Source organism: Saimiri boliviensis, chromosome 3, assembly GCF_048565385.1.
Source record: "Saimiri boliviensis isolate mSaiBol1 chromosome 3, mSaiBol1.pri, whole genome shotgun sequence".
Lineage (NCBI taxonomy): Eukaryota > Metazoa > Chordata > Mammalia > Primates > Cebidae > Saimiri > Saimiri boliviensis.
The window spans coordinates 152,895,176-152,920,160 of record NC_133451.1 but is presented as its reverse complement, the minus strand read 5'-3'; positions in this window follow the sequence as shown (position 1 = coordinate 152,920,160).

The following is a 24,985-nucleotide window of genomic DNA, read 5'->3' as shown; positions in this document are numbered from 1 at the left end:
TTTACCCCATCTCATAAGAAAGCTGATATACAGCATAAGTTTAATGTGCTTTAATACATCTTTCTTCTTTTTTAATATATACAATTATTATTATTATTATTTTAAATACATATATTTTATTGCATTTTAGGTTCTGGGGTACAAGTGAAGAACATGCAGGATTGTTGCATAGGTACATACATGGCAAGGTGCTTTGATGCCTCCATCCTCATCAGCTATATCTGGCATTTCTCCCCATGCTATCCCTCCCCAACTCCCTACCCCCCGCTGTCACTTCCCTAGTCCTCCCCAACAGACCCCAGTGTGTGACGCTCCCCTCCTTGTGTCCATGTGTTCTCATTGTTCAACACCTGTCTATGAGTGAGAACATGTGGTGTTTTATTTTCTGTTCTTGTGTCAGTTTTCTGAGAATGATAGTTTCCAGGTTCATCACGTCCCTACAAAGGACACAAACCATCGTTTTTTATGGCAGCATAGTATTCCATGGTGTATATGTGCCAGATTTTCCCTGTCCAGTCTATCATCTATGGGCATTTGGGTGGGTTCCAGGTCTTTGCTATTGTAAACAGTGCCTCAATGAACATACATGTGCATGTGTCTGTTTAACAGAATGATTTATAATCCTTTGGGTAGATACCCAGTAATGGGATTGGTGGATCAAATGGAATTTCTATTTCTAGGTCCTTGAGGAAGCACCACACTGCCTTCCACAATGGTTGAACTAATTTACACTCCCACCAACAGTGTAAAAGTGTTCCTATTTCTCCCCATCCTCTCCAGCATCTGTTGTCTCCAGATTTTATTAATGATCGCCATTCTAACTGGCATGAGATGGTATCTCAATGTGGTTTTGATTTGCATTTCTCTAATGATCAATGATGATGAGCATTCTTCATGTTTGTTGGCCTCATATATGTCTTCTTTTGAAAAGTGTCTGTTCATATCCTTTGCCCACTTTTGAATGGGATTGTTTGCTTTTTTCTTGTAAATCTGTTTTAGTTCTTTGTAAATTCTGGATATTAGCCCTTTGTCAGATGGGCAGATTGCAAAAAATTTTTCACATTCTGTTGGTTGCCTGTTAACTCTAATGATTGTTTCTTTTGCTATGCTCTGGAGTTTAATTAGATCCCATTTGTCTATTTTGGGTTTTGTTGACAATGCTTTCAGTGTTTTAGTCATGAAGTCCTTGCCTATGCCTATGTTGTGGATGGTTTTACCTAGGTTTTCTTCTAGAGTTTTTATGGTGTTAGGTCCTATGTTTAAGTCTTTAATACATCTGGAGTTAATTTTAGTGTAAGGTGTCAAGAAGGGATCCAGTTTCTGCTTTCTGCAAATGGCTAACCAGTTTTCACATTGTTTATTAAGCAGGGAATCCTTTCCCCATTGCTTGTTTTTGTCATGTTTGTCAAAGATCTGATGGTTGTAGATGTGTGGCTATGCCTCCAAGGCCTCTGTTCTGTTCCATTGGTCTATATCTTTGTTTTGGTGCCAGTACCACACTGTTTTGATTACTGAAGCCTTGTAGTATACTTTGAAGTCAGGTAGTATGATGCCTCCAGCTTTGTTCTTTTTGCTTAGAATTGACTTGGCTATACCGGCTCTCTTTTGGTTCCAAATGAAGTTTAAGGTAATTTTTTTTTCCAGTTCTATGAAGAGGGCCAGAGATAGCTTGATGGGGATAGCATTGAATCTATAAACTACTCGGGGCAGTATGGCCATTTTCACAATATTGATTCTTCCTAACCATGAGCTTGGAATGTTTCTCCATCTGTTTTTGTCCTCTCTTATTTCCTTGAGCAGTGGTTTGTAGTTATCCTTGAAGTGGTTCTTTACATTCTATGTTAGTTGTATTCCTAGGTATTCTATTCTCTTTGTAGCAACTGTGAATGGCAATTCGTTTTTGATTTGGATTTCTTTAAGTCTGTTATTGGTGTATAGGAATGCTTGTGATTTCTGCACATTGATTTTGTATCCTGAGACTCTGCTGAAGTTGCTTATCAGTTACAGGAGATTTGGGGCTGAGACTATGGGGTCTTCTAAATATACAATCATGTCATCTGCAAATAGAGACAATTTGAATTCCTCCTTTTCCAATTAAATACACTTTATTTCTTTTTCTTGCCTGAATGTTCTAGCTAGAACTTCCCGTACTATATTGAATAGGAGTGGTGAGAGAGGGCATCCTTGTCTGGTGCCAGATTTCAAAGGCAATGCTTCCAGTTTTTGCCCATTCAGTATGATATTGGCTGTGGGTTTGTCATAAATAGCTTTTATTATTTTGAGATAGCTTTCTTCAATACTTAGTTTATTGAGAGTTTTTAGCATAAAGCACTGTTAAATTTTGTTGAAGGCCTTCTCTGCATCTATTGAGATAATCGTGTGGTTTTTGTCTTTGGTTCTGTTTATGGCGTGAATTACATTTATAGATTTGTATATATGGAACCAGCCTTGTGTCCCTGGGATGGAGCCTAATTGATCATGATGGTCAAGGTTTTTGATGTGCTGTTGCAGTCGGTTTGCCAGTATTTTATTGAAGATTTTTGTATCTATATTCATCATAGATATTGGCCTGAAGTTTTCTTTTCTTGTGAGTCTCTGCCAGGTTTTGGTATCAGGGTGATGTTGGCCACATAAAATTATTTGGGACAGATTCTCTCTTTTTAGATTGTTTGGAATATTTTCAGAATTACTGATACCATCTCCTCTTTGTATATCTGGTAGAATTCAGCTGTGAACCCCTGGACCGGGGCTTTTTTTGGTTGGTGGGCTATTAATTGCTGCCTCAACTTCAGCCATTTTTATTGGTCTATTCAGGGTTTTGACTTCTTCCTGGTTTAGGTTTGGGAGGGTATAAGTGTCCAGGAATTTATCCATTTCTTCTAAGTTTACTGGTTTATGTGCATAGACTTGTTCATATTAATCTCTGATGTTAGTTTGTATTTCTGTGGAATCGGTAGTGATAGCCTCTTTATCATTTTTTATTGAATTGATTTGATTCTTCTCTCTTTCCTTTTTTATTAATCTGGCTAGTGTTCTGTATATTTTGTTGATCTTTGTTTTTAAAAAAAACACTTCCTCAATTTATTTAATTTTTTGAAGCTTTTTTTGTGTCTCTATATTCTTCAGTTCTTCTCTGAACTTGAAGTTATTTCTTGTCTTCTAGCTTTTGAGATTTTTTTATCTTGCTTCTCTAGCTCTTTCAATTTTGATGATATGGTGTTAATTTTAGATTTTTCCTTGCTTCTCATTTGGGCATTTATTGCTATAAATTTTCCTTTAGACACTACTTTAAAGAGAAATGCCAGATGTAATTGATGGGGGGATGGAGGCAGCAAACCACATGGGCGTGTGTGTTCCTATGCAACAATCCTGCATGATCTGCACATATACCTCAGAACCTAAAGCACAATAAATAAATAAATAAATAAATAAATAAATAAATAAATAGATAAATAAATAAATAAATAAATGTGTCCCAGAGATTCTGGTACATTGTGCCTTTGTTCTCACTGGTTTTGAAGAACATCTTTATTTCTGCATTCATTTCATTGTTTATCCAACCAACATTGAAAAGCCAGTTGTTCATTTTCTATTAAGTTGTGTGGTTCTGAGATAGTTTCTTTATCCTGAGTTCTAATTTGACTGCACTGTGGTCTGAGAGACTGTTAGTTATGATTTCCATTCTTTTGCCTTTGCTGAGGAGTGATTTACTTCCAATAATGTGGTCAATTTTAGAGTAGGTGTGATGTGGTACTAAGAAGAATGTATGTTCTGTGGATTTGTAGTGGAGGGTTCTGTAAATGTCTATTAGGTTTGCTTGGTCTGGATCTGAGTTCAAGTCCTGAATATCCTTGTTAATTTTCTGGCTCATTGATAGGTCTAATATTGACAATGGAGTGTTAAAATCTCCCACCATTATTGAGTGGGAGTCTAAATCTCTTTATAGGCCATTAAGAAGTTGCTTTATTTATCTGGGTGCTCCTGTATTTGGCATGTATATATTTAGGATCATTAGCTCTTCTTATTGCATTGATCCTTTTACCATCATATAATGCCCTTCATTGTCTCTCCTGATCTTTGTTGGTTTAAAGTCTATTTTATCAGAGACTAGGATTGCAAGTACTGCTTATTTGCTCTCCATTTTCTTGGTAAATCTTCCTCCATCCCTTTATTTTGATCCTATGTGTGTGCTTGCATGTGAGATGAGTTGGCTGGATACAGCACACCAATCGATTTTGACTTTTTATCCAATTTGCCAGTCTGTGTCTTTTGATTGGGGCATTTAGCCCAGTTACATTTAAGGTTAATGTTGTTATGTGTGAATTTGATCCTGCCATTTTGATGCTAGCTGGTTGTTTTGCCCATTAGTTGACACAATTTCTTCATTGTGTCTATGCTCTTTACCAGGCGAACCCAGACTTTTTACACAGGGGGCTAGTTCACTGTCCCTAAGACCATTAGAGGGCCACCACATACTGTGCTCCTCTCACTGACCACCAATGAAAAAGGTGCCCCTTCCTGAAGTGCGGTGGGGGGAGGTGGATAAATGGCCTCAGGGGGCCTCATGCGGCCCGTGTGCAGTAGTTTGGGGATGCCTGCTCTTTACCATTTGGTATGTTTTTGGAGTGGCTGGTACTGGTTGTTCTTTATATGTTTAGTGCTTCTTTCAGGAGCTCTTGTAAGGCAGGCCTGGTGGTGACAAAATCTCTCAGCAATTGCTTGTTCATAAAGGATTTTATTTTGCCTTCACTTATGAAGCTTAGTTTGAATGAATATGAAATTATAGGTTGTAAGTTATTTTCTTTAAGGATGTTAAATAGTGGCCCCCACTCTCTTCTGGCTTACCGGGTTCCTGCCGAGAGATCTGCTGTGAGTCTGATGGGCTTCCCTTTGTGGGTAACCTGACCTTTCTCTCTGGCTATGCTTATCATTTCTTCCTTCATTTCAACCCTGGTGAATCTGACAATTATGTGCCTTCGGGTTGCTCTTCTTGAGGAATATCTTTGTGGTGTTGTCTGTATTTCCTGGACTTGAATATTGGCCTGTCTTGGTAGGTTGGGGAAGTTCTCCTGGATAATATCATGAAGAGTGTTTTCCAGCTTGGATTCATTCTCTCCATCATATTCAGGTACACCTGTCAAACATAGATTAGGACTTTTCACATAATTCCATATTCCTTGGAGGTTTTGTTCATTTCTTTTCACTTTTCTTCCTCTAATCTTGCCTTCTTATTTTATTTATTTGATTTGATCTTCAATCTCTGATATCCTTTATTCTGCTTGGTCAATTTGGCTGTTGAAACTTGTGTATGCTTTGCTAAGTTCTTGTGTTGTGTTTTTCAACTCCATCAATTCATTTATATTCTTTTCTAAGCTGTTTATTCTCATTAGCATTTCATCAAACCTTTTTTCAAAGTTCTTAGTTTCTTTGCATTAGGTTAGAACATGTTCTTTTATCTCAGAAGTTTGTTATTACCAACTTCCTGAAGGCTGTTTCTGTCAATTCATCAGATTCATTCTCCGTTCAGCCTTGTTCCCTGGCTGATGAGAAGTTTTGATCCCTTGGAGGAGGAGAGATATTCTGATTTTGGGTGTTTTCATCCTTTCTGTGCTGGTTTCTTCCCATCTTTATGGATTTATCTACTTGTGGTCTTTGTAGTTGGTGATTTTCAGATGGGATCTCTAAGTGGATGCCCTTTTTGTTGATGATAACATTATTTCTTTCTGTTTCTTAGTTTTCCTTCTAACAGTCAGGCCCCTCTGCTGTAGGACTGCTGGAGGTCCTCTCCAGACCCTGCTTGCCTGTGGACCACCTGCAGTGGCTGCAGAACAGTAAGGGTCGCTGCCAGTTTCTTTTGTTATCTTTGTCCTGGAAGAATACCACCAGATGTCAGCCTGAGCTGTTCTTTATGAAGTGTCTCTCTGGAAATACAGTGGCTGGGGAGCTGCTTGAGGAGACAGTCTGTCCCTTATAGGAGCTCAAGTGCTGAGCTGTGAGCTCCATTGTTCCATTCAGAGCTGCCGGGCAGGTACATTTAAGACTACTGCAGTGGAGCTCATAACCGCCTTTTTTCCACAGGTGCTCTGTCCTGGGAATGTGGGGCTTTATTTATAAGTTCCTGATGTGCTGCTGCCTTTTTTCAGAGATATCCTTCCCAGGAAGGAGGTTGCATAGTCACAGTCTGCCAGCAGAGGTGTTGCTGAGATGCCGTAGGCTCTGCCCAGCTACTGTGTAAACTTCCTTGCAGTTTTGTTTATAGAAGTATAGTTAGAACTGCCTCAATAATGGTGGTCTGCCTCAGTAATGGCAGACTGTCTCTGTAATAGTGGACTGCCTTGGTAATGGTGGATTGCCTTAGTAATGGTGAACTGCTTCATTAATGGCAGACTGCCTCAGTAATGGTGGACTGACTCAGTAATGGCAGACTGTCTCAGTAATGGCGGACTGCCTCAGTAATGGAAGATGTCCTTCCCCTCACAGAGTTGGACCATCCTCGGTCCAGCTGTGCTTATTGTGAAACTCTCAGTTCAGAGTGTTTCAGATTGCTGGTCTTTTTGGAGGTGGGACCCACTGAGCCAGATCACCTGGCTCCCTGTTTCAGCCCCCTTTTTTCAGTTGAATGGGTGACTCTGTCTCCCAGACTTTTCACATGCCAGTTGAAGCAGCACCCAGATTTGTGTGAGTTTTTGTTTGGGGACTCACTGGACCAGCTGAAACAGCCATGCTGGAGACTACTGGCACTTTCCTGTCTGGGAATCACCTGGTCTGTGGGCAGTAAAAATTTGTTTGGAAATGCAGTGATCCCTCACCAACTGCATTCTCACTGGGAACTGCACTCCAGAGCTGTTTCTGTTTGGCCATCTTGGATCATCCTCCCAATGATTATTTCAATTTTTCTAAAATCTCCATTCACTGGGCAAGGTGAGTCACTGAAAATAGTGAGCATTGAAAGCATTATACTGTCATCATAATGGTTTAACTTTTTGCCATTAAAATAAAATAACTTCACTTGTTTGTTATAGTGAGGAGGATCTCCTTTAGTTAAAATCCAAGTGGAAATACTGGAGTATAATTATATAATATACTCAAAAGTTGAATTAAAAGCAACCCATATTCCTATTTAAACTCAACTTCCTTCTGCAGAGATTTGGGTAAATAAATACTTTTTAAAAGGAAAACTCTTTTTTTTTTATTTTCTGAGATATATATATATATATATATATATATGTATATATATATATATATATATATATATTTGCACTTTAGATTCTGGGGTACATGTTCAGAACATGCAAGATGGTTGCATAGGTACCTATATGGCAATGTGGTGTCCTTCCCCTATTTCTCCCAACAGAAACTCTTGTACAGTCTTTCTTTGAAATTTGTTTCATTCGAAACAAGACATGGTGATAGTTTAAAAACTCATTTGGTCATGAGTTAAAATGTGCCATTGACAGCAATCTTTACAAGTTTTTTTGGTTCTTCAGTGTATACATATATTGTTTTCTCACCCTCCTAATACATTGAATGCTGTTTAAGTAGGAAAAACATGCTATTAAGAGTGGTCTTTCATCATTTAAAAAATCCAACTGTAGTGACTGTTATCACAGAAAGTACTTAAGACAATAAAATGGAAGAGACAATACATCTTTCACATACACTATTCAGTAGCACCATTCAAAAGTGTTTGTGGCTTAGTAATGTAAGTTCTTCCCTTAAATGACTTATCAAGAAACTTTATATTTACTTTGATGTCATCTTTAAAGAGGAGGATTTTTTCTTTAATGAAATACTGGAATAATAAAATAAAAGTTTCACTCACATTTCCCATTAGCTGGGAATGCTCTAATCAGAGCATTGATTTTTGAAATGGATTTATAAATAGAACTACTTTATGAGCTTCATGTAATATTTTATAATTGTCTACATTATATAATATTTGACATATATCATATAATACATGTATAATATATGTTAAAATTTGTAAAGCTTAACTTGTAAATATAATATGTGTAAAAATTTGTAAAGCTTAATGTATAAATCACTGTATTGGCTTACTTATTATTTTAGTATAAGAGTGCTGAGCAAAAATACTGCCAATTTTTGCTTACTTAAGATGATTCAATTAGACATGCAAATTATAATTGATACAAAATCTAATATGTTCATTAACATATTTAAGTATTTTATTGCACAAATATAATTAAAACTAAATTAAATCCTCTTACATATATCTTGATTTAACAACTTCCACTGGTAAATGATTTTTAAGCTTTTTCTTATATTCTACACATTCAAAAAAGTTTAAAATTACAAATGCACATCTAAATAAATTATCTAGAAGTGAACACCTGTGTGCTATTTCAAAATAGAGCATTGTCATTATCATGGAAGTTTCCTTCATGTCAACCCAGTTGGGTCTGACTGGTCAAAGTTAGTATCCTGAACTTTCAAGAAGAGGGTCCCTGGACTTTATACAATGGGAACTGAAAACACTAAAGTCCTTACCATGTGAATAAAGTTGGACTGGAAATGGATCAGATGTCACAGAAACTAGTTTAGTTTCAAATCACTTCAATCTCTAAGCTGAGCTAAGGGTATATATACATATATAAACGAATTTTCTTGAATCATCTTTAGTTACTTAAAATACAAAATTGACCAGGTTGTTTTCCTAATAATGAAAACCCTAATCAATATATTCAAAATGAGCATTAATTTTTAATTAAACTATATTCCATTTTTGTCTACAATACAGAAAGAGTAATGTGTCCTAAATGCCCAACAGAGAAATGCCAAATAAATAATGCTTTTATTAAAATTTATAATACTACATAAATAATCTCTAAAACAAGTTGTATCTATATTTCACAGCTGAAAGACTTTCCATAATGTATTACTAAATGAGAAAAGCAAGTTGCAGAGTAATATATCTATAGGTTCACAATGCTTTACTTGTACTTCAAAATCTCTCCTGTGAAAAGGTTGTTGAATTTTTTTCAATAATGTAATTTGCTGTAAACTCATTTGCTGATAACTGTTACTTAAACTGATGTAAGGTTCTTCATACCATTTGTTTACTTTACTAGATACGAATTTCATATACTGCACTGCAGACGTATTGATGTGTTTGATTAAAAAGGCATTGCAAAAGTGCTACTGAGTTACTTGCATCACGTCACTCTTCTGAAGTCCACATCAATCTTTAATCCTGAAACATATCCAGTGCCAAGATTTTTAGATATGCAGTTGTGGACAAGCAACATGACTCTGTTTTCAGAAAACAACCAACAATCCAATAAATGGATTTCAAATATTTTTGTACACCTATATGAAGATAGGTAATTATATAAATAGATATATTAACATTAAAATAATTAACATTATTTTACTTCAGAAGAAATGGAAGTAGTTATATTTAGAGTTTAACATTCTAATATATATATATATATATATATATCCTTATATATATATATATCCTATATATATATATATCCTTATATATATATATATCCTATATATATATATATATATATATATATATATCCTACATTATTTCATTAAAGATAATGTTGAAATTCTGTAACTTCAGTGTTTGAAATAACAATTTATTTGACAGTTATTTTCCTTACTTATTGACATAAACAGAATCTGTGCTTCCACAAGCCATAAAAGGTCCACTATGTTTTGTACTCTACCTATGCTTTCCTTGAAAATTTATTGGGCTCTTTTACCCATCAGTAAATTCTCACCGGCTTCATTTCTTCCTGGCCTCAACCACCCACCATATTTCTGGGTCCACTTTTCTCTCATCAGAAACCTGTCCTCTTATCTCACTTTCCAAATATGTCTATTGTTTATTTTTCAAACCTCTTGTTAATTTGAAAGTAATTTAATTTTTCTTATTTTAAGCCTTACCCATCCATCTAATCCTTGAGGTCCCATAGTTATATATTGAACAGAAATTGTAAATATGCCCTGTACTGTACTTCCCCTAGGATATTTTCATAACTGCAACAAACTTTAAAAATCAATGCATATATGTTGAATAAGAAAGATATGAAAAATATAATACATCAAGAGGAAGCATGTCTCTGACTTCATTGTACCATGGCAAAAATTAAAATGAATGTCAGTATTAGAACACAGCAATAACAATTACACAAGGAAAATGCAGTTGAAGTTCACAGAGCAATGTTTATACTATTTTAATATACAGTCATGATTTACTTAATGAGAGGAATATGTTCTGTGAAATTCATCCTTAAGTGATTTAGTCATTGTGCAAACATCATAAAGGGTATAAATGTAGATGGTATGGCCTACCACACACACTGGCTACAGGGTATAACCTATTGGTCTTAGGCTGCACAAATCTGTTTAGCATGTTACTATAGGCAACTGTAACACAATTAAGAATTTGTATTTAAATGTAGAAAAAGTACAGCTAGAATACAGTATTATACTTCTACAGGAACACTATCATAATGCTGTTTGTTATTGAACAAAATGTTATGTGGTATGTGACTGTATTTCAGCTATATATAATTATTTACATACGTACTTATATTCTTGTATATCCACGTACATAATTTTAGTATATATAATATCACAAATATTTATATATAGGAAACATTTAAACAGTAGTTAGTTTCATTATTCAATAATTGTGTTTGTTTATTTTTACAAATTGGGAGTCTAGAAAATTCAGTTTTAGAATATGAGATTACTCACACTTGTTTATTTGCCTCATGATTATTTTATAATCTACATATGAATTTTATTAAATATATTACATCTATCAACATACACACACACACACACACACATATATATATACAGACACACACATATATATGTAAACTCTAATTATTTTAATATTGCAGGTTACTGAAATTTTGGGGGTGAGTATATTTAATTTTCCAACCTTTATGGAAGATGACTTTTAAAACCAGATTAAACCCACTGGAGTGTCTATGTTTATGATAATAACTACAATGTATTTTTTTGTGGAAAGAAAATCACCTGATAAAAGTTAATAGACAGATTTCATTAGACTTTGACTTCAATCTATAGCAATATACTCAACTCCTAGAATTCAATCATTCACTTATTTAAATTAAGTGAATAAATCATGTTTTAGTGTCAACCAATTGGTTTTTTGGATTATTTAAATTTCTGGTTTATTCAGTTGCTGTTCTCTTTTATTTGTGTGGATAAACTTTTATTATTCTATAATTCCTTCTTTGAATATTAAATGTAGTATTAAATAGCTAGATAATGTGCTGAAATATATTTTTAAAAACCATTCACTTTTGGAATCAGATTAGCTTATTTTGTTCCATTTAAATAAACTGCATTATTATGAATTTATATTGATACTTATTTTCAGCTTTTTGTTGATATTTATTTTCAGCTTTTTTATTAAACATCAAAGCAACCACTCGGCTTAAACCATGAAGATGTCTCCTGGAATATTTAGTATAATTTTGTCTATGAAAATTATCTAAATGTTTTGTTTTTAGGTCATGAAGGCCAGATTGAAGTAATCTTTGGCAGCTTTACACAACCCATAAATGGATTCATTCTGTCCTATAATTAGACAGATCTACCTGTAGCAGCCAAGTCATCTATTAAAACACCTGTGGACTGAAAAACAGAATATATACAGCCCATGCTTCATGTGTGTGTATTTGTGTGTGTTTGTGTATATATATACATATATGTATATGTTTATATAATTATAAGTATATATAGTATATATACATACTATATATACATGTGTGTATATGTGTGTGTATATATATATATATATATATGTGTGTATATATATATATATATATATATATATATATATATATATATATAATATGTATGAGAGTTGTATTTAAATTTCCTAAACTATGGACATTTATTTTTTTAATTGAATGACAGCCTGGACCATAATATATTTATTTTTCCTATTTATGATAACTGCTTTGAGAAGTGTTAATATGCAGCTTTTCTGACTTGTGTTTAGAAATGTTATGCTTATGAACTAAGTGACAGTATCAGTTGTCACACACAGTGACCATATATCAAGGAATTACACTAGCATTAGGTGGAACAGCAGGTCCATTTGTTCAAATGCTCACTGAACATATGAGTGATTTTCTCTAACAAGGTCTCCTGGGAACCAACTTGCATCCATCACTGCCTGCATTCTAACTGGAAGATAACTATTTTAAACTCCTGCTAAAACATGTGATGTTTTAGAATTGAAGGAAAGTATGTCAGGAGCCAGAGAGAAATAAACTGTCGAAGTATACCAGAGAATTCAAACAGAAACCAGTAACTAGTTACCTAATCAAATTTTCATTTTTGTCTTCATATTTTATATGTTATAATTATATAGGATAAAAAATAAGAAAAACATGGCACTTCACAAAACTATTCTACCATGAAATTAGACACTTTTGGTTTCCCTAAAATGTTTTCACACAGCTACAATTTTAACATCCAAATGAATATAAAACACAAACACATTTTATATATATGCAATACAATATGCTGGCATTTTGCTGAATTTATTATTTATTCTAAAATTAATTCCCTTCTTTTATGGGGCTTGTATTCTAGTAAAGAAAAAAAGCCTTTAATTTGTGACTATCATGCCAGATACACCCTAAAGTGAGCCCCAATGATTCATGTTTTCACACCCTCCCTTTAAATATATGTGATTGCTGTGACTTGGTTTTAACTAACAGAATATGGCAAAATTGATGAGTGGTCACTCCCTTAATTAGGTTGTGTTACATGAAACTCAATGTTAGCACACTAGAACAAAACAGATTCTCCTTGCTGGCTTTACTGAAGCAAACTGCCATGTCATGAGATAACTCTGGAGAAGGTAGTGAAGACTACAGCATATGAGATTATGGTCTACCCCTAGAAACTGAGAGCAGGTCCAGTCGTAGCCTATAAGGATCTGGTAACCAGAGGACGCATTTAAATTATGTCTGAACTCTTGACTCATGGAAATGCTGAGATATCAAATGGACTACTTTTTAGCCACTGAGTTTTTAGTGGTTTGATTTCCAGCACAAAAAGAACTAACACTATATATATTTATTCATTCAGGATTAATTTTGATGCCTTTGCTTTTGAATCTTGAAGTGGTATTAATCTACAAGTTTGGCTATGAAGGTTGAATTCAATATTTGACTACCATCTATGAGGTTTAAATGTCAGGACATTCTTGAAATAATTTAAAGGAAGGAGACCAAAGATTGAGGGAGATGATGATGTAAAATCTTCAAGGTGTTTAGTCATCCTTTAACTGTATTTCTGAATGGCACAGATGAATACTTTCTCCATTTGGGTATTAATAGATGTGTGGTTGACTATTCTTGGAAAGTTATATGTGGGCTGTCTTCTGTAGGCAGATTATGCAGGGGAGACAAGAAGTATATAGGTTGTTGTGATAGGTGTGCAAACTGATAAGAAATATATTGATGGAGAAACTATACGCCTGATAAGCCAAGAAACAAAGAGAATTGACATAGAAGGAACTTATGAGTTTATTAATCTATCCCTAATGCAAACCTATTTACTTTCCCAGAGCCCCTCAATTAAAGGAAAATCCTAGTCTCTTTTGCAGTACATCCACTGGTCTACACTCAAACTCTTTTCTCAAGCCTGTCTCCAAAGTATTGCCACCATTTATAAGATGACCCCATTGGCTAAAATATGATCTTATCTTTTATTGAAATGAATAGGTACTGGCTCTGCAGTGATTCTAATCTCTGGGACCAACATGTTACTACAGTCTATTAGTAGAAGACTATGAAGAAGATATGATAAAGATGTTCTGGTAATCTATTGCTGTATAATTCTAATACATGGTCACTTAAAAACAATAATGATCATTTATTTTGGTCACAAAAATTCAATTTGGACATGGACCAACAATATGTCTTATCTCTCCTTCAGCCAGCAGAAACAGCTCAACCTGAGCTGAAATAGCCACTTTGAATATGGGTCTGACACATTAATGGAAAGTTAGTACTGGCTATCAGACTGATTAGTTCATTCCCCATGAGCCTTCATTCTTTTCCATATGACTCTCTCCACAGCATTAATTGGGCTTCCTCATAGTATGGTAGGTGTGCTCAATATAAGATGATTTAAAAGGATATCTTAGTTTATTCCTGCTCCTATAACACAATATTACAGATTGGATAATTTTAAAGAATGGAAATTTGTTTTCTCCTAATTCTGTAGGATGAGAAGTCCAAGATCAAAGTGCCAGCAGATTCAGCATCTGGTGAGGACTGTTCTCTGCTTCCAAGATGGCACTTCTTGCTGTGTCCTCATGTGATGAAAGCGGGAAGAACAAAAGGGCCAAAAAGGCCTAGTTAGTTCCCTCCAGCCCATTTATAAGGCACCCAATTCCATTCATGAGGGCCTTGCCCTAATGACTGAATCACCTCCTAAAACCCCATTTCTTTAGGCTATCATATTGGAGTTAAAGTTTCAACATTTGAATGCTGAAGAGATATACTTTCAAACTATAGCAGAGATGACAGAGACCTTTCAATCTCCGTTGAATACAGAGATATTAGAGCCCCATCCTTTACTGCCTTTCCAAATGTTAGAATTTACCTATAAATAGTAATGAGTAATAATTGGCAGAATTCCTATCTTAGTCTTCTGAATGATTATTTTAAAATGATGTGTTAAGTGGAAGAATCTTAATTCTTGCTCCTTCGACCTCAAGCAAGAAGGGTAAGCAGAAAAGAAATATAACATCCCAAGAGGAATTATAGAAATGTCAGGTGTCACAATCCAAGATTTCATGCAAGAACAATAATTTTTTTATCATATCCTCAATGCTATAGCTAACTGCTTTGGAGATTGCAAAGTAAAAATGAGTCATAGGAAATATTGTGTAGTATTTATATTTAAATTACAAATAAATTCTGGAAAACCAAAAATAGTTTATGTTCAGCAGCTAAATGCACAAATAAAAAACATTTCCTAAACAAAATCTAAGGTTGATAAAGTAAGGGTTTACTTACTCTGGGTCAAATTTTCATATAAATATCAAACCAGATATTAACTTAAATGATTATTTAATTCAAAAATATTTATTGGTTTCTTACAAAGTACTTGAGATATTGTAGAAAGCAGGAGAAATACTCTTTGCATTCAAGGAGCTTTTGTTTTAATTGAGAAAATATAAAGTAAATAAATACAAATTGCTAGACATTGCATATTCAATGTGGCATCATGTTTGAAACAAAATTCTCTAAGTACTTTAGACACTTCTAGGTTTTTAAAATGGGGTGGCAAAGAAAAAAACATAAGAAATGCTCCTCAAACAAGTTTGGCAACACAAGGTACATGATACTGGTTCAGAAATAAAATTTTATGGCATATTATTATTTACTGCTGCTATAAATATATGGGGACCTGAATCAGACAATTTCCTTGGTAATATATTGCATTTGCTTTTATTTAAATACGAATTACAATGGAGTGGGCCAGGAGTCACTAGGCCTATGTCTCAGGATGTATGGAGAGCAGGAGACTACGTAAAATAAAAGTAAGTTATTGGTTAAATACATATGTTAGCAATATGGTAGCCAACTCCTCTGTTTCCAAGCATAGAGAATGAAAGCTGTCTGAGTTTGTTGTTAAAATCTAATGCTATAGAACAGCACTAGTCTGTTCAGTAGGATTCTTCTGAATACAGGTTATAAGATTGGTCTTTATACCTTCAATTCTACGATTCCCATAATATTTCGAATTCAGATTTTCAAAGGCTGATTGTCTTTGAAAATATAAGCAATACTACCACCACCAAAACCTTTAAAAAAAGAAATATTTTATGGAATTTATGCAGTATGAATAGTTCACTTTTGAAAATAATGCCATAGTAGCACTAATCATTCTTAATGCTTTTGTTTTTGTCAACATGTGACTGAAACTTAAAAGCAAACATAAATATTAATATGCTTTTAAAAATTCTTACCTAGGGGTCATTTTTATATAAACATTTCATGGTATACATGAGGTTTTTAATATAGAATGATTTTGAAATCATATTTGGTATATAAAAGCAAAATATATAGTAACAAATATTCTAATTACCAAATCAATAGATTTTTTCTTATATATTTAGATTACCATAACTCTTCTCAAAATGTCTCCTTTAAACTTCCATGATAATCATTTAAATACCCATGATTTTATTGGATGCACAAGCATACAAATTTATAGTTTTTATACACACAGGAAAAATAGGAATATATTCATATTTATCACTGATTACATACAAATCTTTGAATACATCCTGCACTCTCTTTGTCTTTGGAAATAAAGAAATGAGTGAATTACAATTATTATAGTAGCTACTTTCCTGATATTTAAATGCTCAATTCCGAACCAATGACAAGACCCAAATTGGTTAGTTTACATAATGCGCAGAGGTATGGAATGAAAAATCTTCAGCATAATTACTGGCAGTTGAATAATGAATAATTTGTGCATGTTCAAACAAGTCTATCAATGTGCCACATAAATTCATGAACATTTATGAGCAATTAATTTTCTGAAAGTTAGTGGAACTGGGTACCTTATATTATCTTCCTTAAAGTAAAGCTATTTATATGCTCTGACCACGTTAACTACTCCTGTATTTATAGCTTTGATTTTCCTAATAAATATGATTTTTACTATTTCTAATAAACACTTTAAAATTCTATCACAGGTTAGACTTTATAAATTTCAATCTCATGTGAATAGCTGAGAGTTTTTAAAGAGGTTAGTTCCATTCTTTTAGTAAACATGGCAAAATTTTTATATGAAAAGTGTCTTTTTTTTAAACTAATGTCTAATCTCACTTCAAAAGCTATCTGAGTTTTCATACCAAATCTTCAAATTTAAAGAAAAAGTATTTTAAACAATTTTTTTTTTGTTTGTTTACTTCTCTAGTTTTAGCAGTTTCTTCTACCATGGTATGAAAGACATAGGACATACCACAAGATTTTCTGTTTTTCTTTTTCTTTTTTCCTTTGAAAGGGAGTCTCACTCTGTCACCCAGGCTGGAGTGCAGTAGTGCAATCTCAGCTCACTACAACCTCCACCTCCCCAGTTCAAGCAATTCTCCTGTCTCAGCCTCCAATTAGCTGGGACTACAGGTGCACACCACCATGCCCAGCTAATTTTTGTGTTTTCAGTAGAGAGGGAGTTTCACCATATTGGGCTAAATATCAAGTTGGAAATTGGAAAAGGTCTCAATTGAAAAAAAAATTCAGTATGTCATTGCATCACTATTTGGGCAAATCTAGTTAAATACTTATGTCAGAATGAATGGATTCATCCTGTTTTGTTCTGGAAACATAAGCACACACACCACACACACACACACACACACACACACACACACACACACACGCTAATACACAGGTAAAATACAGATAATTTGTATGAGTTCGAAATTATTGATAGAGTGGAAAGAAGGGAGTAGTTGGGAAAAGAGGTGAAATCTATAACATAGAATAACTATGTAATGCATATCAAGGTCCTCTATTGAGGGAATGGTTTCTCTTTCCGGGTCCACAAGGGGGCATAGGGTTAAGGGCAAGAACTTCCCAGCACCATGCCCTGCCTCCCATGCCTCTCCATCCAGGAGATTTAATGGTCTCTGTTTTCATTTTTGGACATGCGGGAAAGGGTCAAAAGTCAATCACTCCAGCAGAAGTTCTAAGGAACTCATTTCATTGGCCAGGTGTCTTGGGAAAGATGTGCGTTCCTCCCAGGTTCAAAGTCCCCTTCTTCCAACCCGCTTTGGACTCCATGTTTGGATCCCCTTCCACAAACGCTCTCATGGAAGCTGTCTTTCCCTGTCCTTAATTTCCCCACTGAAGTCCCCTTCCACATTCTCGTGGCAGCCTGTCTTCCCATCCGAAACTCCATCTCTCTCTCAATTCTCTTCCACTCAGTGTGGAAGCTGCTTTCCTCTCCTGGATTCCATCTTTCTGGATTCTTTCACTCAGGGTGAGAGGAGCTTTCCTTCTCTGGTTTTCCCCTTCTGGGAATCCTTCTCACTCAGTGTGGGAGCACCCTTTCCTTCACTAACTCAGTGTAAGAGTTACATGTTTCTTTTTCTCGCCTCCTTTCTCTTTCTCTGCCTAAATAAATCACTTTTCTGCAACACTTTTTGGGTCCAGTATTTACTTTACAAGTGCACCCGCTGTGGTCCCCTCTCATTCTTGAGAGAGCGGAAAACCAAAAACCTACAACATTCTCTCAGGGGAGCTGTGTACCCCTAAAACCTAGTCATATTATGATTTTAAATATTAAAATTTGACATTTAATAAGTTAATTTTGGAAATGAGAAGAGACACTTTGGAGCAGGAATTAACGTAGACAATTAAATTAGCATAGACAATTCTTGAAAAATATATTATTTATGATGCCTGTTTGTGGGCTCCCTAGGTGGCTGGGTGGGTAAACAGTATGAAAGGGCACAAAAAGAAGGGCTGGCAATACTGTGAATCAGAAAAACACAAAGACATAAATTTTATTGGTTTAAGAGGCAGATTAAACAGCCTGAAAAAAGGGAGTTTTCTTCTTCACTAATTATAAAAGAAAATGTGATTAGATCAGGGAGAAAAATTTGTTAACAACTCTTGATGTCAAAAATAATAACCATGGCTGGGCATGGTGGCTCATGCCTGTAATCCCAGCACTTTGGGAGGCTGAGGTAGACAGATCACGAGGTCAAGAGATCAAGACCATACTGGTCAACATGGTGAAACCCTGTCTCTACTAAAAATACAAAAATTACCTGGCATGGTGTCATACACCTGTAGTCCCAGCTACTTGGGAGGCTGAGGCAGGAGAATGGCTTGAACCTGAGAGGCAGAGGTTGTAGCGAGCAGAGATCACGCCACTGCACTCCAGCCTGGTGGCAGAGCAAGAGTCTGTCTCAAAATAATAATGATAATAATTACAATAAGAACAATAAAGTTGACCCTTATTCTGTATTGATGCCATATAGAGCAAAGGTTTTGGACCAATACTCAATATGTATACAATGAATAAGAGATATAACATTTGATGATTTGGAAAAGATGATTGAAGTATTGAGGAAATTAAGACATGAAGGAAGTTTGTGGTATTGTTAGGCATTGGTCATAAAAGGAGAAGACAGTGTAAGATGTAATTCAGAGAATGAAACAATAGACAAACAGTAAATCAAAAGAAATGAAAGTTTACTACAAATAAAATGTAATCCAAACAAGATGACATATTGTGGCAGATATATAAAAGCGAGTAAAAAATGCAACGTGTTTATTTACAAACATACGTTTTATTAATTAGTTGTGTAAAACTAGACTTTCTAGCACTACTTGTACTCATCTAATATTTCAGACTGTTTCTTTTTCAATATAGGAGAAAACACAGATGAAAAATAGTACCTTAGGAAGTCTCCAGTCCAGTGTTCTCAATATTATATCAATATCAATGCAAGTTTTATTGGCAAGAAAGAGTAACATTGTTATAATTGTGTGTGTGTATATGCACATGTATACACATATGCAAGACATTAGGAATCTCTCAAGGTAATGTTCGTAGTGGAGTAGCCCTCACAAAATAAAAGCACTTTGAGATTAGATTGGTCTTTCCTATACTAAGGAATAGAAAAATATATACACTAAAACTGTTAAAAGTCTACTTCAGTGCTTAAAAATAAGAACTCAAACACAATGGAGAATTCTCTGCAGCCTGTCAAATCAGCCTCCATAAAAGAACATGGTCTTTTGGAGGGCGTAATGACTTTCTCAGTTATAAAAAAACATGTACTGAGGTAATAGACTCGGTAGATTTGTCTACCCCATCTAGCTATATACTAAAAACCTCCAACACATGCTGAATAACAATGTCATCAATCTTGCAGCTAAGGGCTACTGAATGCTGCTGTATATCATATCTCAACAGAAAGACAGCAGAACAGGTGGCTGTCAAACTAGCAGTATTTAGTGAGCAACAGGAACATAAATTCCCAGTAGGAAATTTTAGACAGAAAAGTAATTACAGAAATATTTATTTGCATTTAATATATGTATAAATATGTACATTTATGTTTCAACACACATCAACACGTGCCATTTGGTTATGTTTATCTTATATGTTATGTAACACTAAATAATGTAAACTTAGTTGAAAGATTTTTATCAAGACTATTTTTTGAATATGATTCTAAATTGTATATGAATGTTCACAGTGGAAAGATTTGTCATATCTCTTTCATAATAGTTTGATTTTAAAATCATCATGTAAATGTCACATAAATCATAGGAATGTCTGACAATCATCAGTTATTTTGTAAATATTTTACTACATTCTCTGGGGAATACAACTTAGATGCCATTAACATTTATGAGTAAATCACTTTTCTGTAATTGTGTGGCCCCCTCATATACGCTCCCTGATTAATCCTTAGCAAGTTCATATGGTAGTTTTCTTTGCCTTTGCCTCCACTGAGAACTCCGCAATTTAGCATCTGTTGCTGTAACTGCTTTTTATAAACACAGAAGATAATTGGCATTTTTGCCGAAATTAATTTAAAAATTTTGGAGGAGTGTATAATAGTCTGTAAATGTAAAACAAAGAAACACAATTATTTGGTGAGTTGGGGAGGAGAAATTGTTGTCTCATTTTATCAAGATATGTTTATCACAATAATAATTTTGAAAAACATATTTTTAAATATTTTTACATTTGTAAAAAACCCATTAGAGAAAAACTATCATATTTAAATAAAGCTTATCTAATATTTTTATTTTTAAGGATTTTAATTTGACATTTTTGAAGTAAATTATTTTCTAAGAACTACCAGACATCCCCTATGTATAAGTGATTTATAATTATTGACCCTCTGTTCATTTATTCACTCTAAATACATCCTATCAATAATATAAAATACATCCTTTAAAAGTTTTAGACATGATACTTCTCTCTACTTTTTTGTATGATGTAAACCCAGGAAATAGTACCTTACGCTTTTCTCCCACACTCCACCTTAGTGAAAAGTGAAATGAACATGGCAGAATGCCACAACTGCCGGAACGCTGAAGAGAGAAGACAAGTGATATAAAATAGTGAATAGTAAATTAAGAGGAAAGAAAGGTTATCTTTTTTGCAATAAAATTAGTCTGTAAATTTGAAAGCCTCTTATTTTCAATAAAATATTACAATAACCAGCCATTCACAATCTGAAAGAAATACAGCAAGATAATGCAAATTTATATTCCAAAGCAACATTTTTAACAAGATTGCAGATACAAAATATGCTTTGTCTCTATTGTCTAGGCATCTTTAAATATCAAAGCTTTTACACCTGTCACAATAAAATTTATCAATATATTTTTATTTTGATTTACACTCACACATACAAATACGCACACACACGCATGCATGTACGCTAATAGTGATCCATTTAAGATTCTTCTCTTCCCCACTATAAAATGTACTATTGCATGAAAATTATATTGTGTTTTACTAAACTACCAAATTCATACTTATTGGATAGTGAAATAAAAGATGAGATACCCTAATTAATTGTATATATCTATGAATTAATTATTTTTGATTTACAAACTAAAATTGTATATATTTAAAATATGCAATATGATGTTTCATTCTACGTATACACTGTGGAATAGCTAAATCAAGCAAATTAACATTTATATGTTCTCACATACTTATCATTTCTTGTCGTGAGAACCCTGAAAATCTACTCTCTAACCCATTTTCAAGTATACAAGATATCGCTATTAACTATAGTCACTATGGTGTACATACATTTCTGGAACTTATTCCTTTTATCTAAATAAAATGTGGTATCTTTTAACCAATCTTTCTACTCCCCAGACTCAGGTAACTACTATTCTACACTTTGCTTCTGAGCTTAATATTTTTTAGGTTCTATTCATAGGTGAGATGGAGCTGTATTTGTTTTTATGTGCCTGACTTATTTTACCTCACCTAATGTTCTCTAAGTTGTCATAAAGAGGGGATTTTTTTCCTAAGGCCGAATGGTATTTTATCATGTGTATACGCCACATTTTCTTTATCCATTTATCTGTTCATGGACACTTAGGCTGATTTCATCTCTTCGCTACTGTGAATAGTGCTGCAATAAATATGAGAGTGCAGATATCTCTTCAATGTATTGGCTTTATTTCCTCTGTGTATGTCCTGGAGCATATGATAGTTCTACTCTTAATTTTTTTGGAAAAACTTCATGCTGGTTTTCACAATGGCTGTAGCTATTTGCATTCCCATGAACAGTATATAAGAGTTTCCATTTATTTTCACATCCTCACTAACACTTGTTGTCTTTTGTCTTTTTAGTAATAACCATTCTAAAATAAGGATTTAAACTTAAGACCCGAAACTGTAAAATTACTAATAGAAAACCCAAGGGAAAACTCCATGGCACTGGTGTAGGCAATGATTTTTTTAAAAACACAAACGCAGAAGAACAGGTAGCAAAAGCAAAACTACACAAATGAGATGGCATCAAATGAGAGTTTCTGCACAGTCAAGGAAATGCTCAATCAAGTGAAAAGACAACCTACAGAATGGGAGAACCATACATCTGATATTTGCAAACTGTATGTCTGAAAAAGAGTTAATAACCAAAAAATGTAAGAACACTTTTACACTGTTGGTGGGAATGTAAATTAATTCAACCATTGTGGAAGACAGTGTGGCGATTCCTCAAGGACCTAAAAATAGAAATCCCATTTGACCCAGCAATCCCATTACTGGGTATATATCCAAAGGATTATAAATCATTCTACTACAAGGACACGTGCACACGAACGTTCATTGCAGCACTGTTTAGAATAGCAAAGACCTGGAACCAACCCAAATGCCCAACAATTATAGACTGGATAGGGAAAATGTGGTACATATACACCATGGAATATTACGCAGCCATCAAAAACGATGAGTTCACGTCCTTTGTAGGGACATGGATGAACCTGGAAACCATCATTCTCAGCAAACTGACACAAGAGCAGAAAATCAAACACCGTATATTCTCATCATAGGCGGGTGTTGAACGATGAGAACACATGGACACAGGGAGGGGAGCACTACACACTGGGATCCGTTGGGGGGAAATGGGGGAGGGACAGGGGGGTGGGGAGGTGAGAAGAGATAGCATGGGGAGAAATGACAGATACAGGTGAGGGGACGGAAGGCAGCAAACCACACTGCCATGTGTGTACCTATGCAACAATCTTGCATGTTCTTCACATGTACCCCAAAACCTAAAATGCAATTAAAAAAAAAGAATTTAAACAACTCAATAGCAAGAAAATAACCTTAAAAATGGGAAAAGGATCTGAATAGATTTTTTCAACAGAAGACACAAAAAAGGCCAACAGGTATATGCAAAAAAATGCTCAAAATCACTAATGATTAGGAAAATGCATATTAAAACCCTAATGAGAGATCAGTTCCCACCTGTTAGAATGGCTAGTATATTTATTTTAAATGAGCTACAATGAGAACAACTGCAAGAACGGGACATTTTAAATTGCTTTTCTTGTTTATTTTGAAAAATGCATCATATTTGCAAATGCAAATCAACTTTTAGGATGCAGCGTGTCTTAGGCATAAACAATCTTGCTTTTCAAGAAATGTTTGACTAGACACTATACAAATTATTGTCTATTGTGGCCAGTCATGGTAGCTTATGCCTGTAATCCCAGCACTTTGGGAGGCTGAGGTGGGTGGATGTCCTGAGGTTAGGAGTTTGAGACGAGCCTGGCCAGCATGGTGAAACCCCATCACTATTAAAAATATAAAATTAGCCTGGCACGGTGGCAGCACCTGTAATCCCAGTTACTCAGGAGGCTGAGGCAGGAGACTCGCTTGCACCTGGGAGGCAGAGGTTGCTGTGAACCAAAATCACATCACTGCACTCCAGCCTGGGCCACAAGAGCTAAACTCTGTCTAAAAAATTTAGAAAAAAAAATACTGTTTCTTGCTGCTTTTTAAAACTCCTAATTCATAAAAATGGGAAGAGGATTCTTTATATCTGACAATCATTAAATCAACATCTACAATAGTGTGTCTGTGGACAGGTGGGTAGTTCAAGTGTGGGTGTGTTTATTTCCTAATTAGGTAAATGATTTTCAATTTTTAATTTATAACTGAAAGGAATTTCAACTGATAAAGAGTGAATAAAGGAAAACTACTGACCTTTTGCAGGAAACCGCTATAAAGAAAAACACATATTTTTATTTTTTTAAAATCATAAAGCCTATTAACTCTTTCACATTTCTCAGAATTTTTTTTTTTTTGACTTACTTCTTTTCATTCCTGGAAGGAAGACCAGCTATCTAAATGTTTAAACTGTGATCACTATTAATGGTGGGTTCCACATGTTTACCAACACCATGTAAATTTGCTTAACTGCTGCTGAGACTTATTTGACTTGGATTTGTGGAGAATAGTGCCTGCAATTTATTATGTGAAGTAATTACACAGCAAAATACAGAATTGCTGCTTCCATGGAATTTGAATAATAAAACATAAAATATTGTAACTTTCATGTTCCTGGTCAATGACAGCAACCAATCTTCAGTTAAAATTTAGTCTAGAAGTTGGATTCTCATTCACTGTAAATGCTCATAGTCTTACTCTGTAAGTCAGGATGTGGAACATACAGAAACGACAATGAGACATTGTCATATAGCCAGGCTGTTCCTATCACAATAATTCTAAAACTCAAATAATAATTGTTTAAATCATGTACTATCAGAAGAGAGAAATACTTCTGTGGTTATTGGTCTACTTTCAAAAATTGTAATATATTTTTTAATGTAAGTAAAATAGGTGCTTTGTCTCAAGGTAACAAAAATCAGAACACTATGTTACAGAAGGAAATAGCATGGAATACCTGGAGAAAAGCAGC